At 43.5% G+C, this 12,704-nt stretch overlaps 1 pseudogene; it reads right to left on the bottom strand.

The window, feature by feature from the left end:
• Window positions 1-1,161: 1,161 nt before the first annotated feature.
• LOC107115855 overlaps window positions 1,162-12,704 on the bottom strand; it is an 11,897-nt pseudogene continuing 354 nt past the window's right edge.

Raw genomic sequence — 12,704 nt, 5'->3', positions numbered from 1 at the left:
AGGAGACAGGAATGCAGGATCTGGGGTGCAGTGAGTCATCTATGAGACTAGTTGCCAGCACAAGTTGGGGATCTGAGAGAGGTGCCTAAAAAGCCCGTTCCGCTTATTAGCCAATTACTGGCTGCTAACAGGGTCCTGGCTCCGGTCAGTACTCTGGGCTTAGAGGACGCCGACCTCGCATGTGTGCCTCCTTACGCTGGGTTGCCATGTCCTGTCGCCTCTGTTCTCGCAAATGAGCCACTGGTGGGGGAGAATCAGGAGGTGTGGTGCTTGTGCTTGGCTCTGCCAGCACGGCTCCAGGTGTAAACTCTCCTGGTAGCTGGTGCTCATCCTCCGCAGGACTTAGGTCTGGTGCTTCAAGGGGTGCAGGGAGCTCACCCTTGGACGATGAGAGTGTCAGTTCCAAAACGCAATTCAGAAGGATACCACAGTCAAAGGTATTAAAAGCCACCATGAGGTCAAGGAGAATTAACTCCCCCTGGCCATATCCCAGTACATATCATCCACCAAATCACCCAAGTCCATTTCAGACCCATGGAAAGGCCTGAAACGAGAGTGGAATGGAGCCACTGCTTTAGTCAGGAATGGCTGAAGTTGGGCAGCCACCACTTGTTCAATCACCTTGCGCAAGAATTATTCATTTGAGACTGGGTGGTAGTTATTTATCTATCCAGGGTCCAGAGTAGGGTTTTTAAAAAAATGGACTAAAGTTACAAAAGCATTTTGGGCATTGAATCAGCTCAGGAGCACTTCCCTGACCTGACAGTCACAGGGGTATGATCTGCCCAGCTGCAGACCAGTGTTTCCCGTGACTGCACCTGACTCATCTCAGACATCACATTTAGTTTGTAGTTAAGGCAGTGTAAAATGTAATAATGGATACCACTCCTTATTACATCCCAGTACACTTTTAGGCACTAAATGTGTGTCAATATGTGGAAATGGGTGATAACATTACAAGCCAAAAGACAACAGCAACCCATGATAGAACTACCCAGTCCTTCCTTCCACCTACTTCCTAATGCTACTTCCCAATTCTATCACCATAAAACCACAACTACAGCAAAGATATTTATGGGGCAGCTGCTGAGAAGAAAACTCTCAGAAACATTCTAATGTGAGCAAACATATCCCTGCATTACTGGAGAAAGCAAATAACAGTTATGTGTTTTGACTTTTCTCCCTTACTAATCCTTCCCTATTGTTTAACTCAGGCCTTAGCCAAATTATATAGCATTTAGGAGAAAAAATTAAACTAAGCAGACCACCACTGGAGGCTAAAATAGAGAAGATCTCCACAGCTACCATGGATTTTCCCTTCGTGCTGAGGTAAGTTGGGAAGAAGGATAACCACACACTACAAAACACCAACATGCTGAAGGTGATAAACTTGGCTTCATTGAAAGTATCAGGTAGCTTCCGGGCAAGGAAAGCCACAGTGAAGCTAACAATGGCCAGGAAACCCATATACCCCAATACACAGTAAAAGAGAGTCACAGACCCCTCATTACATTGCAGTATCACTTCTTCCCTGACTGTGTGCATGTCAACATCTGGGAATGGAGGAGAAGTTGCCAGCCACACAGCACAAATTCCTCCTTGCACAAGGGAGCAGGAAAGAACAATGGAGTTGGCCAGCCTTTTCCCCACCCACCTCCTCATCCTGCTCCCTGGTCTGGTAGCCATGAAAGCCAGGACCACAGTGATGGTCTTTGCCAGGATGCAAGAAATAGACACGGAAAAGATGATGCCAAAGGCCGGTTGTCACAGCACACAGGTCCCTCTCTTAGGCTGTCCAATGAATAGCAAAGTAGAAAGGAAGCAGAGCAGAAGGGAGAGGAGAAGAGTGTAGGAGAGACTCCGATTGTTGGCTTTGACAATTGGAGTGTTGTGGTGCTTTATAAATGTGCCCAACACCACAACTGTGATCAAAGAGAGAAAAAGAGCCAAAAAGGCTAAGCTGAGTCCCAAGAGTTCTTCATAAGACAAAAAGGTGATATACTTGGGAATACAGGAATTCTGGTTTTTGCTTGGAAATGTTTCATCTGTGCATTTATAGCAGTCGTTCATGTCTGAAAATTGAAAAATTGAGGTTTCATTCAAAATCTGGTGTAAAACATACCAGCACAAAATCGAACCATCCCCTTCAGACAATTGGAAGGTTTGTTCAATGAAGAGAACTGAAATTCTGTATGCTACACAGAGTTCTCCAAAGCTCTAAGGTCTAAAAAAATTATAGCGTTGTTGATCTTGAGGTGCCACAATGATGTCTACAGCTATCACTGAATATTGCTTGAATGAATGTTGTCAGCCATGGTCATTAAGGCACACATACCCTTCATCAGTTTCATTTGGAGGATCTAAGCAGCATTCAATGAAGACTCACTAAACTTCATAGTAGTGATTAAGTGTCGATTTCAAGGAACAATCCAAGTTTTGGAATTGCAGTAAGTGACTCACCTCGAACACAGAAAGATGACTTTATTTCTCATCAGAACTTTTCACCATTATTCCTTCAAGACAGGGAATCCGTTCATACACATCAGATTATATCCAAATGATCAGCTCCTTCCTCTCAGCCCATAACTCCCCACCCTTTCAATCAATGTTCAAAATGTGGACCTATGTAATCATATGCTTATGGTTTTAAAAGCACGTTCCTATAGACTGCAGCCAAGTGGACTGATCACTGTTAAATGTTTCTTACCCTTCTGATCTGAGATCTTTCCTTTTGGACATGGGATGCAGTCATAGCAACAAAATTGCTCTCCCTCCTTCACTTTCTTTCTGTATCCACGATGGCAGCTTTCAGAACACACAGAAATTGGCTGCATCTAATCAAGAAAATAACAGGTGAGAAAGGTTATATTCAGAATGATTATCTGAAATTTTATTACAGGATATGAAAAAACGTACACACATTTTGAGTTGTGCTTAAAGTTTATTCACTATCCCTAGCAAAGCGTTTTTGTTATTTGAGGTGTTCAAATGTCACCACACCCACCAAAACAAAACAAAAAACCTATGTTTGTAATGACAGAAGACAGTGTGCATCACAACGTCCCAAGCTCAGGTGCATAGTTTCACATGACATAAAATGTTTCTTGGGAATCTATCCCACCTTTCCATACTAACTTACAACAGTTTTGTTACTTTATAAATGCATTCCTTTTATATATATATTATATTTGAAACAACAAAAGCTATGTTTTGAAGCCTAGATGTCCAGCATTTACTTGAAGGAAAACATTACCATTACACAACACTTTTTATTATTTGGGGGGGTGTTTGCTTGTTTTTCCCTCAGCACATATCTGACTGTGGTGAGGTAAACATTCTTCCCTGTGGCCTGTTGTTTGCACCAGAGTAATAATTTCTATAGTGCTCCACTTCAATGTTTCCCTGGATCAGACCACTTTGTAAAAACTAATGGGATTTTTAACTTATTCTGTTATATCAGCCTGGAGGAATAAGCACATCAGTAGCAAAACCAGATCATTGAAAGCATATTAGTGTCCAGTGAAAGCCTTTTGCCCCCAGGTCTGAGACTCAATGCTCATCTACAGTTAAAAGATGCCTCAAACTTCAATGGATCCTTACCTGGTTAAACCAGCTTGGCCATGTTATACCTTCATCCTTGATGGTGAAGGCTTTTTCTGGAGCTGCCTGAGCATCCATTGTCCCAACCTTCACTCTGTGAAAGGATTGGTTTGAAGAGAAAACCCAATTCACAATGTCATATCCAGCTACCAACTCTCCATGCCCATCCAATGAAATTTTGTTCCCAGTGCTGTCGTTAAATGTAACTCCTCTGAGGAAGTCATGAAGCTAGAAGAAAAAGGAGAAACAATTAGAAAAGGCAGCAACTGGGCCACAGTGGTTTGGATCCTTGATTGCCCACTTTTGAAATGAAGATATGAGACCCAAAAATTGGATTAAGTTTGGTTTTATTTGCTAACAGTTGACCTGTGTACTTATTAACTTTCTGTAGTGGAATTTGCTTTAAGGGAGACTAGGCAATTCATATACTGTCCATTTTTGAATAAGAGATAAAAAGATATTCTTTGGTCCTATCCCGTAATCCTTTGTTATAAAGCTGGATGCTCGCTGCCTGAATACCCGTGCTTTGCTGTTGAACTCTGCTCTACTTGCATAGTTTACACATTCCAAGCCAAGTGTGCCATCCTGTATGCCAAGCATCTGTAGATTAGCTGCATGTATGTTTAGAGGCATTTGACCTGACCGTTACCCTGAGGAGAGGCAGAGTTCATGGTACTACTAAGGGGAAGGGACTGGTTATTGTTATGTTGATGGAATTCTTTATTTACAGCCACCTCACCTGCCTTTAGAAACAAGAGGTTGATTTTCAGGGTTCAGGGCTGCCATCAGACTTCTTATTTGGAGTCCTCCACTATCAGCCAGAGATATCTCCTTTTTGATTGTGTACACTCTTTTACTTTCATGCTCTGAGCTTTTCTGTAATGTGTATTGATCAATAAATAGTTTAGTTGAAGCAACTGTCTTCTCCTTTTGCCATGTCTTGATATCCAGCTGATCCACATCTGGCCCATTAAACTGGAGAGAGGCTGGTACCTCAGGTGGAAGCCTGGGAACCAGATTTTTTTTCCCCTCAACACTTTCCCTCCTGCCTTAGTGTGGGCTGTCCTAGTCAGACTAAAATAGGCCTGCTGGTGTTACCTGGCAAGCCTATGACTTGACACTTCAAAGTGTATTGCTGCCACCTAGAGGTATGCTAAAAAGAGCCACTCGTAGAATCATAATATCATAGAATCATAGAGTTGGAAGGGGCCATACAGACCATCTAATCCAACCCCCTGCCCAATGCAGGACCAGCCTAAAGAATATCTGACAAATATTTGTCCAGCCTCTTCTTGAAAGCTGTCAGTGAAGGGTTATTAACCACCTCCCTAGGTAGCTGATTCCACCTTTGAACCACTCTGACCGTGAAAAGGTTTTTCCTAATATCCAGCTGATACCTTTCTGCATGTAATTTAAACCCATTGTTTCGGGTCCTATCCTCTGCTGCCAACTGGAACAGCTTCTTACCATCCTCCAAATGACAGACTTTCAGATATTTAAAGAGAGCAATCATGTCCCCCCTCAGTCTTCTCTTCTCCAGACTAAAAATTCTCGAGGCTCTTAGCCTTTCCTTGTAGAGCTCAGTCTCCAGACCCCTGATCATCCTCGTCACTCTCTTCTACACCCTCTCAATTTTGGCCACATCCTTTTTGAAGTGAGGCCTCCAGAACTGCACACAGTATTCAAAGTGTGGCCTGACCAAGGCAATATGCAGAGGAGCTATGACCTCCTGCAATTTCAATGCTATGGCCCTTTTAATACAACCCAAGACTGAATTTGCCTTTTTTGCCACTGTATCACACTGACTGCTCATATTCAGTTTACAGTCCACTCTTACCCCCAAGATCTCTTTCACATACACTACTCCGCAGAAACATATCCCCCGTCCAGTATTTGTGCTTGAAATTTTTGTGACCCAGATGTAACACTGTGCATTTATCTTTGTTGAATTGCATCCTGTTTGCAACTGCCCACTTCTCCAGAGTATTCAGGTCTTGTTGAATTGTAACTCTATCTTCTTGGGTGTTTGCTACTCCTCCCAATATGGTATCATCAGCAAATTTAATGATTAATCATGCTACATATATAGCTGCACACAAATTTCAGAATGGAGTGAATAGCAGCTCCATGGGGAAGTTTTAAAATGCAAAAATCATACAGGGGGAAGCTGAAGCCCCTTCTCCCTGTGTGTGATGGTCGCAAATAGAAAAGAGACAGTGAGCACTTGGGAACCACAAAACTGCTATTGTGCATGATCTGCAAAGTTCTGCATTGTTCACTGACAAACACAAGAGCTTTTTAATATGTAGATGGAGCCTTTGTGTATGGAAGTCAATGGGCTTAGAAGAGCTGTGGATGCCAGACTCCAAGAACCAGTTAATCTTGAGGATATTTGCTGACTAAAACTCCCAGGAATCTTCAGCTGAGCAGTACTGGGCCCTGCCAGTGCCACTAAATCCTTCCACCTGGCACCCAAAGTGCTAAGGAAGACAGGGGTGCCCTCTGCTCAGGGCTGACTCAGAGCAGCCAGCAGGGACCAGTCTTCCCTCTAGGCTGAGTTAGTGTGAGCTCGCTCACAGTTTTTTAGCCTACAGCTCACCTGTTTTTGCCTTGGCTCAGGAAGGGTGGCTCCCGAGCAAACTTATATATGCAGTAGCCAAATGGCTTGCTCACAACTTTAACGCCAGTAGCTCACTGAACATGAACTAAAAGTACAGTATTACAAAATGTCAACACTTCAAGTTCAGAGGCCACAGAGAAAAACAGGGACTGCTGACTAAAATATGCAACAAGGGAAGATAGGGGAAGATGAGAATTGGAGCCCAGGAAGAATGTGAGGAGATTGTTCATTACACAGACGGTGGCCTCTTCTGACACCTGCTGAAATTGTTGCTCTGCAAGGCGCATAGTGCGCTCTTATGGACAAAGTTCATAAGTAATAAAACCTGGACTGTGCAGGCGGTGTGCAAATAGGGACTGAACTGTGTGGTGACCCAAAAAGGATGCCAGCTAGACACACACCCGGAAGAAGAATGTTTTCCTGTGAGATGTTGTGCCAATGGATTCCTGGAAGTTACTTGCCCTCTTACTACTGTAAGATGGACCAGTTCCTTAAGCCACGTGTAGCACTATAGACCAGAGACAAAGAAACCCAAACACTATAAGCAGTTTTTTCCAGCACATGCAGGCAGCATTCCCCTCTCCCCTAGAGTCTCACCTAGCTGAAAGGTGGAAGGAAGAAGACAACCATGGAATCTTAATGACAATGACTCTGGCCGCATGAGTCATAATCCCTTCAAGTGCTACTGTTCTGCCCCAAAGATACTAGATCTCAATATTGTCCACTCCCTTAATTCCCTCCCCCTAAACCCTGCTCCAATAGCATGTTTTTGGGACAGACTAGTAGGAGGTGGGCCAGCTTAGGCCACCTCAAGAGACATGTGACTAGGGTATGTGGCCAGCCTGGCCCAACCGCCCAAGCCCCCCTCTTAAAGGGGGGCACCCAGCCATGTGGGCTCTCACTCACTGCATCTAACCCCTACCTATCTCACTGTGTATTGTTTGAGTGTGAAGAATCTACAGTAAAGGAAATCATTTTTATATTGAAGTCTGTCTCTGAGTCTATTTCTGGTGAGTTGGGAAGAAGTGGGACCCCTGTATACACTGGTGCTTGCTCCCTTAATTTGCCTATTGTCTCGTGTACATCTTAGATTCCTTAAATATCAATCAGAATCAAGGCGATTTGGCTAACAAAATGCTCTCCCATCTTTGCTTCTTCAAGCCTTACCCGCCATGGCTCCTGTCCAGGAAGATTCAGCCCTCTTCTGTTCAGCATTGTGTAGTGCTTGCTGTGCAATGAATGCATGGCATGTATAGCATGGGCCATGGCATAGACAGCAGTGTAGATGCTGTAGCTGTGGCTAGTCATGCTCATTTCAAAAACAGACCCGGGGAGGCTTTCCAGCTTTTCTTTTCCTGTGCAGACACTATGATCCTGGAACGTGCAGTTGAAAGCATGGTGCCAGAAGTCCCGTATAAAACCATCTCCTTTCGTGTTGGAAGGGTTTCTGTTCTCAATAAATTTCTGAAACTTCAGAAGTTTGTTGGAGTGAGCTTTAAAGGACAGAGCACCATGGACTATGTCTGTATCCCAAGTCCTTTGATAGAGCATTGAAACAAGTTCCATCTGGGCTGACAGAATCCACACTTTACCTTTGATGTCCTGGTGTCCCTCTGATAGTCGTGGCAACCATAGCAAATCATTGACAGTATAAGATTGTCCAAACACCACAAATACTTTGGCTTTGCTCTCCACGATTTTATCATGCATTTTTTCTCCCTGGTGCATCATGTCTGAAATCCCACCAACAAAATTTGACCTGGGACTTCTTTCTACCAGGGCAATACAAATACCGTGCGGGGAAAACATTGAAGACAAAGTTTGCACAACCCTTTCTCCATTGTCATCATCCATAATAATGATCCCAACCCAAGTCCACTTGAAATGCAGCAGCAAAGCCCTGATCCCAACATACTGAAGTGCTTCGTTTGGGGCTATCTGGTAAATAGAATAGCCTGGAGAGATGTACTTTGTCACTGGAGCAGAGCCATAGGTGAGCTAAAGATAGATACAGGGTGGGAAGACTGAAGAACATTTCTTTATTTCTTTCAATTTTCTCAAAGCACTTTGCACACAAATCTTAGCACTCATTACAAACATTCTTTCAGGTAGCATTCCTGTGCCACACATTAAGGGCTGAGACTGAGAGAATAGTAACTTGCCCACGTCTACCTAATGGTAGATTTTCTACTGTCTACCTTTTTGTTGTTGTTGTTCAGTCGCACAGTTGAGTCCAACTCTTCCTGACCCCATGGACCACATCACGCCAGGCCCTCCTGTCTTCTGCCATGCTCCGCAGTTTGCTTAATGTCATGTTAGTTGCCTCGATACCACTCTACCTTTTTAGATGCCATATAATTAATTTGCTTTTTATAATAAATAAGGCTTACATTTTTTAAAATATCAGACCATGCCTCCCATTCTGCCTACCTGCAGCATGTGTTTGCTTGTTTGTCTCTTATTACTGGGTTTCTTTTAAGCATTATAGATGAGAGTTTGAAATGCTTTAAGCTTTAAATGTTTAAAATATTATTTATTTCTGTGAGGCACCCTGAGCCTGCAGGAAGGGCAGGATAAAAATAGAAATAATAAATAAATGAAGTTATCCAAAGGTGTGCTGGATACTCTAAGAGCCTAGCATGGTTTTTCTATATATCAGAAATTCAAAGGGCAGAAGTTTTTAAGTTTGGGTCGCTGACTAGGTACAGGATGGACAGCCTGCCTAGGAGTGGTGGAATGGTTCTTGTAGAGCATTTTCCACACCTGTAGAGAATTGTCCTCCATCATTCCATATCTCAAAACTTTGATGATTCAACCTTTACTCCAAACTCAAGATGTCAGAGACAAATCTCTGTGTTTGTGTACTCATAGAAATTTGTGTAGTGCCACACTATTCTTATCAGCTAGGGTTCCATCCAGCTTTATATTTTCAGGTAATATTTATACAAAACCTATAGTTGCAGGAAACATTCTTGAAATACACTGTCAACCAGCATTCCCTTCTCCATATAAAATTTTGGTTACTCTTTCATACAAGGATGGTGAGAGCAAAAATACTTTTAGAGGTTTCATTGTGTGTCTTATAGATCCATTATTACTATCCAAAACACAATGGGTGTAAAGAGAGATTGACAAAGGTCTTCATAGATATGTGTGCCCCTCAGAGTGTACCCAGGTATTTCCAGAACTACTGCAGTAAGCTATCTAGGAAGTTCACCCCCAAGCCATCATCATTTCCAAGGTATGTTACTGAGATTGATAGATCTTTGTGTTTACTTCCATTAAATCTAGGGTGGCCAGCTCCAGGTTGGGAAATTCCTGAACCTTGAACACAGTTACATATTGTGAGGAATGTTTATTTGAAGTTCCCCTAATATAGAGTTGTTCTTTCTTTACATATCCTTGACTATCCACATGCATCCCACAAAAAATAAGGCCTGTCTGATTTGGTGTTTTTTTTTAACTCCACAACCAATTCTGGAAGGAAGAAATAATTTGTCAGTGAGATGTTAAATTCCCATACTGCAGGCAAGCACGTCTTACCTGTGGAATCTTGTAGGTGCCCAGGATAGTTGCAACATGAAGTGAGATGTCACTGTCCAGCCCTCCAATGACAGCTACCAGATTATTTTGGATGCCACATCTATAGTTGGGGACAAATTGGTTTTGTGACGATATAAGTCGCATTGTGACATCGTAGGTCCATCTTGCATTGAAATAGCTGTCATAGATGTGGAAACCCAAGGAGACATTGGGTAAGATCCGAGGGTTTTCATTGATCTCCTTTACTGCAAAGGCCAATGCCAGGATGTGCTGGTAATGCTTAGGAATGACTCTGGAAGGAGAGTTGCATGGTGTATCAGAAGGACGCTACACACATTTGAAATTCAACACACCCTATTCTGCATCTCCTTTGTTTGTAAGAGTGAAGCAGGGGCTCTTCAGCCCCCACCAGTGTTCCTTCTAAGCTGAGTTAGTGTGAGCTAGCTCACAGTATTTTAGCCTCTGGCTCACGCATTTTTGTCTTATCTCAGGAAGGATGGCTACAGAGCAAACTAATTTATGCAGCAGCCAAATTGCTCACTCACAACTTTAATGCCAGTAGCTCACAAAGTGGAATTTTTGCTCATAAGACTCCACAGTTTAGAGGGAACATAGGCCCCCACCTGGCTGGGACGCAGACGCGAGTCAGCATCCTCGCACTGGGGCATGGCGGTGGGGGAGGGGGCCCCCAAGCAGGCCTCCCCATGGCCGTCCGCCACCACTGCAGAGCAGGGAAAGGTGAGGGGGCGGTTGGAGGACTTGTGCGTCAGTGGGAGGATCGTCCTGCAGCCCCCAGCCACCACCACCCGACATGATGGTGGCAGGGTGAGGGAATGGGGCACCAGTGGCCCCCTGGCTGGCTGGGTGCTGGTGTGCCACGGGCCATGTCCGTGGCTGTCAGCTGAGTGGACATTTCCCAGTGGCAGAGCGCCCAGCTACCTGGAGGCTGCCTTGGGCAATGAGGAATGGTGTGGCGGTTGTAGGATTGACCTGGAGCTCGCACACATCCCAGTGCCAGAGCGTCCATTCCACCCGGCGGCCCCACGCAGACTGAGGGCGAGAGGCCACCTGGTGGGGCCGAGGCAATGGAGGGAGGCAATCCAGGCATGGGATTGGCCCCTGCACTGAGCAACAGGTCGCCGACCCAAAGGCTAGAGAGGCGTGTGGAATATTCAGGCAAGTCTCAGACGAAATGAGCTTTATATATAAGAGAGATATTTATTTATTTATTATATATCTTAGATCCTAGTCAGACATTCTCTGGCAGCTATGCTACATAGGTTCTGATGGATCAGAGAAGTTATTTAAACCCCTTTGTTTTGTCACAGAGGGGATATTTTCCACCATTCCTGTCTGTGCTTCCTGCCCTTACTAGCTTCTCATGAGTACTTTGCTTCCATTGCAAATAGCACAGTGATATTGGAGAGCTAAACTGTGCCCAGATGTCTCCGATCCACTTCATTTTGGAGACTGCAAATCCCAGCATCATCCTGAAGCTTATGGCCAACACCGAGACTTCAAGATACATTTTCTGATGAGTGATGTCTGCCAGACAGAAAACCTTGGGTTCCATTACAAACAGCATGGGGGCAGCGCTGCAGTGATGATCCAGAGCCAGCATGGTCCAATTAATTTCATTTTTGGCACTGCAACACCCACAATCATTCTGAAGGGGGTGACTAACTTTGAATTATCCAGATTTACTTTCTGATGAGTGATGTCTGCCACATATAGGCAACCTTAGCTTCCCTTGCAAATAGCAGAGGGGGTTCTGGAGATAACATGGGCCAGGATGTTCTGATTCATTTCATGTTTGGCATTCCCCACAATTATATTATTCCCATGTTATTACTGTTTTAATCCCTTTTATATCAGAATTGTACTGTTTTACTGGCTCCTGCCGCAATACATTAGATTGATTGATTGATTGATTGATTGATTGAGACAAGCTTAGCTTCCCTTGCAAATAGCACAGGGGGGTCTGGAGGTAACCTGGGCCAGGATGTTCTGATTCATTTCTTTTTTTAGCATTGCAACTCCTAAAATCATCCTGAAGCCAGCAGGCAATTTACAGGCTCCTAGAAATATTATCTGAGGAGTTATGCTGTTCACAGAAGGATAGGCAGACAGATAGACAAACAGTTGGATGTATGAATCCTTTTAAAATGATAGATTAATGTATCTATATACCAACATTCTTGATGCCATTCTTCTTCTAAGATGGTATAAAACAAATCTACAGTATGAGTGTTCATCTGACACTTTCTCTATATTCCACTTATTTTGATTATAGAATGCCAGCATATACCAGCTATATTTATTTACTTCCATTTCTGTCTAGTTTCTATACAGGTTTTCTTTTTTAAGTAAACATTATCAGTTACCACCCTGGTTGATGTGGTTTGGTGCTTTATGGGCACACTCAAATAGTTTTCAGCACTACTGACCCTGCCCTGGTTTTCTGGGAGGGCCATTGTTTGGTGTTTGGGGAAGATTTATACCTTGAGTTCCTAGTTATGGTTCTTTAGAAATAAAACATTAATTTTATCATTCCTAAATACAACATATACATTTCATATGCTGAAGAGGAGTGCTTGAGCACCCTCAGCATGGTTCATGTCATATTCACCATCTGCAAACAGGGAGCCCATTTTCAACACACTATTCACTGACCCATTCATTGTTGTTCAGTCTCTTGCTTCAAGCCAATGGGAATGACTATGGCTAAGTTGTACAGCATACATATTTTGAATATTCCTATCATGGCCACCTAAAGATTACAGGAGACTAGTCCTAGGAAGGCCCTTTTTTTGACAGACAACAGTACCAGACAGAGAAGATAATACTAAGATTGGTGGACCAATAGTCTGACTCAATCTATATGTTTTCATGGGGTAGCAGGAAGAAGTAGAGAGGAGAATTAGTGATCTGTTAACTTTCC

This window comes from Gekko japonicus, unplaced genomic scaffold (genome assembly GCF_001447785.1).
Source record: "Gekko japonicus isolate JY-2015 unplaced genomic scaffold, Gekko_japonicus_V1.1 scaffold4974, whole genome shotgun sequence".
Classification (NCBI taxonomy): Eukaryota; Metazoa; Chordata; class Lepidosauria; order Squamata; family Gekkonidae; genus Gekko; species Gekko japonicus.
The sequence above is the reverse complement of the archived record's forward strand: the minus strand, read 5'-3'. Positions and strand labels throughout refer to the sequence as shown.